This window comes from Egretta garzetta, unplaced genomic scaffold, assembly GCF_000687185.1.
Source record: "Egretta garzetta isolate BGI_Z169 unplaced genomic scaffold, ASM68718v1 scaffold22, whole genome shotgun sequence".
Classification (NCBI taxonomy): Eukaryota; Metazoa; Chordata; class Aves; order Pelecaniformes; family Ardeidae; genus Egretta; species Egretta garzetta.
This window is the reverse complement of record NW_009259102.1, coordinates 2,117,784-2,124,497: the sequence shown is the minus strand read 5'-3', so window position 1 is coordinate 2,124,497 and position 6,714 is coordinate 2,117,784.

Sequence of the window (6,714 nt, the reverse complement as noted above, 5' to 3'; positions counted from 1 at the left end):
TGATAGCTGACTTTCTTTGCTATAGATTGCTACCATCTCAGTGAAGAGTAAATGACTTCTGTTTCTGATGGGAGGAATTTTGAACAGGAATGGGGAGGAAATCATGAGAAATGCACTGTGCCTGACCTGTCCCAAGAGTAGACAACTCTATTACAATCCTTGGAGGTAAAGAAAGGATCTTTAACTCAAAAGTAGCTGTGTTTTTTAAGTCCCGGTGTTTTCAAGTTAGTCTGTCAAGCTGGCTGACATAGGAGCTGTTACAAAAACACAGCCCACAAATGGGGAAAAAAATGGGATTAGCAATTAGTGTAAGATTGTATATAAAACTGGATTATTCTTCAGTGCACAGAGACTTGCAGGCTTGACAGTGACCCTTGCTTATTCTTCATTGGAAAAATGCAACAGAACATCTTACCCTGTGGAGCTGTTGGAACAGGAGGGGCCACTTCGTGATGTATTATTCTAAGAGAACACTCTTGAGCTTTCCAGTCAAGATTTGTCTCTGCAATCCATGCTGACTCTCTCTGCTTGGCTTTCTTATGCTGAATGCTCTACCTGAATGCAAAAAGGCACCTTCCTTATGTGTTTCTGACAGAGGAAGAGCAGAATTGATTATTCCTTCCTCCCTCTTCAGACCTGTTAGGTCAGTACAGGTATTTCATAGGCACAGTAATATGAATGTCAGTTCTGCTGAAGTTCTCTTGGGAAATGCTATCAGAAGAGACAAAACCAAAAATTGTACAAAGAGCCACAGAGCCACCTCTGAATGTAGGAAATATATGACATACACCTTGAAAAGTACTGATACTGAATCTTCATGTGTCTTGACCTGCTGCCATGAGTTATTTTAGATTGTATTCAGAAACTTTTCAACTAATCTGGGTGTTCTAGCAGAATATCCAAAGGCTGTTATTGTACTCTCCAGGAGAAAGCAACCTGAAATAAAATATTTCTGTAGGAAATTTCTGTAGTTCAGGTTCTCACATTCTAGTAAATCAGTTTCTCCCTATGCAAGAGGACACAAATCTGTCAGATCCAAACCTTGGCTGGGCCTTTGCATTTTTTTGACCTCTGTTGGAATTGGATTGATGCTATTCTGATGCACTTCATGAACATCTGGAGGTTAAGAAGTTCAAAGGCTTCTTTGAACCTATTTATGTTTCAGTTGAATGTTTCGTATGCCATTTGTTTGTTACAACTTTATATCCTGATAATAAGCACCAGGTAATAAATCATGTTTGTGCACTGCAGTAGTATTTCACTTAGTGCTGAGAATTGTTAAAATACCTGACAGTTTTTCTTAAATACCTCCTGTCTTGAAATCATTTAGGGGAATGAACCTCATAGGCAAATTATAAGGTATGCTTTTAGTCCTTGTGATTTAAAAAAAAAAATAATAATTGTACTTGCATCACAAGCACATTATAAGGTAACAGCAGCATCCATTATCTTCTCTATTTTTACAGGATTACCTGTGTATCTTAAACTGTTGTCTTTGCAGAAATAGGGTTTAATGAAAAGTTAGAAATGAGTACATACTATAATTACAGCAAAGAAAAAAAGAGATTAGCCTAAAAATAGCTTCAGTTTATTTATACTTTGAATACACTGAACAATTGTTACTGAAAGCTAGAAGAAATGTTGCGGCAAATTTTGATAGTACTATTTGTTGTGCTTTCATTAAAAAAATGCATTAAACTTTCCTAGGTTTATTATTTCCTATTCCTATGACGCTGACTCATTGGGTTTAGTTCATTTGTTTATTTGTAAGAGGAAAAAAAAATCCCACATTTAGCTGAAAAGGCATAAAAGGGGAAATAACACCATCAGATATCCTAAGCTGTATTTACCAATGCTTGTGTTCTAATTCAGGGTTTTGGCATTTATCTAACACCAGATTTTAAATAGTACAAATTGGTACAATTGTATAGAAAATAATGGACCTACACTGCATAAAATAGCTCAGAATATAGCCTAATTGGTTTGAGGTTTTTTGTTTTACTACCGGGGAGTGTAGCTCAGGACAATGACTTCTGGATCCTTCCTCATCTCTCTTAGAGGAGGCTTTTGCTTGTAAGGACTTTCTACCAGAATGTTTTTCTTGGGCTGCTGTGTTGAATTTGGCAGTCAGGTACCTGAAGTCTCTGTCAGAGGCCTTTTGGGAATATCTGTTTTGAACTGTATCACCCTATCTTTTAGCAGTTACGAAAACAACTTTTACCCTCAGTGAGCTAAGCTTAGTGACCTTAGTTTCTTCTTTGTGTTTTTTTGTAAATAATTTTCCCCCCTATGTTGTGTTTTATAGATAATTGTAAAGGTTACTTATAGATCTTAGATCCCTTTTCTAATTGTAAATTACAGAAGGAGTAAGAGGCTTCGTGACTGTGAACAGAATTTTAAAAAACGCTACCCTCAAGTGAAGTGAAAAATGTGGCTCGTGCAAAACAATAGGCTTGAGATGTAGCCTGCACAATTTATAATTTGTCAGGGCCTATATACGTGAACATGGCCTGTACGATATGTGATGAATATCCTTAATGGGGAGCATTAGTAAAATAAATTAAAGCAATGCTTCTCCCATGCTTTGGCACAAATCAGGACTAATCTGCTGGCATAAGTGGAAAGCTGGCAGATCACAGGCACTGATATTATCAAGTTGTTTTTTTCTTTAATGTCAAAGTGACTGTAACCCTGTTCCTGTTTAAAGACATTACTATAGAAAGAGAGAGCTTTCTGGACTGTTAGTTTTAAAAGCCACTCAGAATTCAGATGTTTACCCAATTTCAATGTAATTATCTGTAACATCTGATTCTGTTTTCCTTCCAGCCTAACCTTTGCCTGGAAAGAAAACACTCAACCCATTTCCAGTATGTTTTTATGGTTTATACAGATGAGACCTGAAATTAACAGCTGACCTGTATATTGCATTTTCTTGGAGCTTTGATTTTATTTGGGTTGTGATATTTTTGTTGTTAAAACCTCTGCCACATAGACACTAATGGGAGAAAAACTTTCTGATACCCTTGCAACTTCAAATCCTAGGCCCAGCAAGAATAACCAGGTAATGAAAGCATAGACACATTGCTTTAACTTTTGCTCCAAAGGTCACTGGCTGTTGTGAGGGACTTTTTTTGTTACGCATAGAAACACATAAATCAATGTGACAAGGAACGCTTGTGCATAGTTTATTTCTTATTCTCTCCTCCTGCTCTGCCTGCTTTAAACACATACATTCAAAACCTTCAAGCTTAGACTGGCAGACTTCTTCCTGAAGGCAGGGTAGATTCTTCTTGAAGAAAGGTAAAGCACCTTTGCTTTGTTCACCTTTTGCATTACTGTATGAGAACGTATCTGTGCTACTTGCACTAGGGAGAACTACTGCACAAGATAACTAAAAGGGGACTACCAGAGAGAAATCTGATGTTTGCTTTTGCCTGTCATAGTTGCCTTTTTCTGCTTCCCTCTCACTCATATAAGCAGTATTACATTTTTTTTTTTATATTTGTTGTTGTTCCGAGGTATCTCCCCAAAGCATACTTTGACTGCAGAAGTCTGATAACTTTTAAATCATCTAGCTCCTTTGTTTAAGATAGCTTGTTTTAGATCCATTTGGCACATCTCTAGATATAAGGGCTGCTGCTCAGCTGATGTTGCTTTCCAGCTCCCTGCCTCAATTACAAGGTAACTCTTAGATATTCTTGTGAGTTGTTCAATAAATTCTCCATTGAAAGCTAAGGGCAACTGGGTTAAATCACTCTTGAAATGATTTACTGTTCTTCAATGCCCTTTCCCATATATTGAAGAATATGGAGAAAATATATTTGCTGCCTCAAAATGAAACAATGATTAATACATGAAGACAAATAGTCAAGAGAAATGGATGCAGGTTTAGCAACAATGGAGGCAAAAATAGTAACTTATGAGTGATGATGATTCCACTTTTTTCCCCGAAGAAATAGATACAGTTTTAAATGGTTCAACAGGCTGCTCAGTAGGAGGAACATATTAAAAATAAACAGCTTGGCCATCAAATCATGAATATTTCATTTCTTTGCATTACCTGTGAGATTGACTATCACTCTAAAAGGGGTCAAAGTATGAATGGAAAGACAGCTTATTCTAGCAATAAATAAACAACAAGCAGGCAATGGTGTGATGAATTCAGAGACTTTATTTTGGAGGTTAAACTCACCTGTTGTAGGAGAGGGATTACCCCTTTATTACACTATAGTGAGTGAAGGAGTAGCTTTGACCTGAATGCTCCTTTCATTTGTTCAAGATCCTCTGAGCACTTTGTTCTGTGTTTAGAGTAAAGGTTGCAAAACAATATTATCAATTAACCACTTCTTTGCAAATACTCACACTTCTGTAGAAAACTCCCATTTGGTCTTTTTTAAAAATTATTTTATTTTCTGAATAGTTTTTTTTTTGAGGTTCCTATAAGCTTATATGGCATTTTCGTTCTATCACCATGAAAGTAATGTGCTTTTTAATTGAGGCATCTTTAAAAATTAATTTTAAAGACAAATGAAGTTTACCTTCAGGCTCATATAAAAATGTGTGTTAGAGTGATTTCATGCCATTAAGCCTTTGTTTTGCTCATGATAAATAGGACTGGTCATAACTTAATTATTATTCTGTTATTAAGTTCCAAGAATATGTTATGAACTTCTTCAGTGAGTTCATGTGCAATGTGTGGGATTTCCCAGAAAATATCTTTTAGTCTGCAGAATAGAGACTGAAAATGAAAATAGAGTTCACTGTTCATGATGGGACTTTGTTGCTAATATCTAAAATAATGTGATTATCAGATTCTATTGCATATTTCAATTTTAGTATATTTTGCTGAAATATCTTGTTATAGTAAGTAATATTAAAAAAAGAAGAAAAATACTGAGCCGTGTAGTATTCTTAGAATGGAAGTACAAATTCTAAACTATGATTCAGCACTAGAATATTTCTTCATGAATATTTGCCATAAACAAGTGTAAGCATTCGCTAGAGAGCTGATTGCCCTGATCTGCATTTTAAACCAAATTATTTTAATAAGTTTTTACAAGTCAAGCAGAGAACATTGTTATAGCAATGATGTACCATTACATGGCATAGATTTAAGTCTGAGTGCTTGATATTACATGGCCATTTACACAGCATTTTTAACCTTTTTTCGTTTAACCATTTTTCATCTAACTCATTCTGTGAGATTTCCTGTACCATACTTTTATGGCCAGCTGACAGTGATAGGCCATGCTATGAGCATTTGGGGTGGGTTGAGGAGAGAAAAACCATGGCTGATTTAACTTTAATCAGGTTAAACATGAATCACTGACCAGTTCAAATCTGATGTGCCCTATAGATAACCAGAGTCAGTTTTATCAATATCAGTTTTCCAGTTCATTATCTGTATTTAACCAAGGCTGGGCAGGGGGACCAGAGAGCTTTTTCATGTATCATTTCACCCAGACTGTTCTGTTGTCAAGCTTTGCGGAAAATGACAAGGAACTGTCATAAAATGGAAAGAAATTTCAGTCATGGTGGATGCTGTACTTGCATTTTACTTGCAGGTCCATCTGATGTTCAACATCACTGCAGAAAGAGCAAATGTTTCAAAGCAGACAAAATCTATTTCACATTTTTTTATGCCATGTACTGATGAGCTGGACAAATTCCTTTATTTTGTCTCGTGTGAATTACAGCAAAAGAAGGATACCATCCATTTTGAATGAGTGAAGCATCCTTGTGCAAAACCTACTTTTAATGAAAAGTTTTAACCAATTTCAGGTTGCCTGTGCTCTCATTCTGCCTGGAATTTCTACCATTTGTGACAATTCACTGGTCGTCAGTAACTGCTATTATTTAGAGCTTAATTATCCTAGGTAAGTCAGTGTCTTCAAATTTATCTGTTTCAGTAAGAGAAAACTAGTGGTATCATATCCATCAGTTCTGATAAAACCTGGGTACCCAAGTTTGCATGAGAAACACTGCTGAAATCTTCCTAAGAAAAATAAGTGCTAGAGAATGTATTCTGGCCAAGGATTTAGCACAGATATCCACTCAGAATTCATGAAGTCATCACCAGTTTTTAAAGAAGGCCCATAAACTGCTACATTAACTGCAATCGACTGTTATCAAATTTCCTGTGTACCTGTTCTGTGCACTAGTTCCTAAACTGGTAGAAGGCAAGGTGACCGTCTCTCTAATCCTGAGTCTTACGCAATCCATCCACTGAAATATTTAATAGTGAGTTGCTTATTAGGTCTTAATTTCTGTTGAGAGAACAATCTGATATATGTTTTTCTTTCCTGTTTTAAAAAAAATTGAAAAAAGGAATGCAGTCAAAAAGAAACCTAGGCAAATAAAACACTCAGGAAAAATCACTGAAAAATCTGGGCAGCTGTCAAGCTAAATTTGCTTTCAAATTGATATATTGGAAGTGATAACTACTCATAGTTTAGCCTGTTAAATACAAAAAATTTGAAAGTAACATTCACATCCCTGAAATGGAGCTACGTGCCCAGGACAGCCTAAAGTGGGGTCGTGGAGAAAGCATAAATGCAATGTTCTTCTTTGAAGTTTGGCCATCCAAGATCAACATTGCTTTGAATGCTTATAAAGCTCAAAAGAAAAGCCTATATTTTTGCTCCAGCCTGATGCCCTGTTTCAGCAACAGCAGGGCCCTTTCAGGTTTTATTTTTCATCTGTAGGTCTAATAAA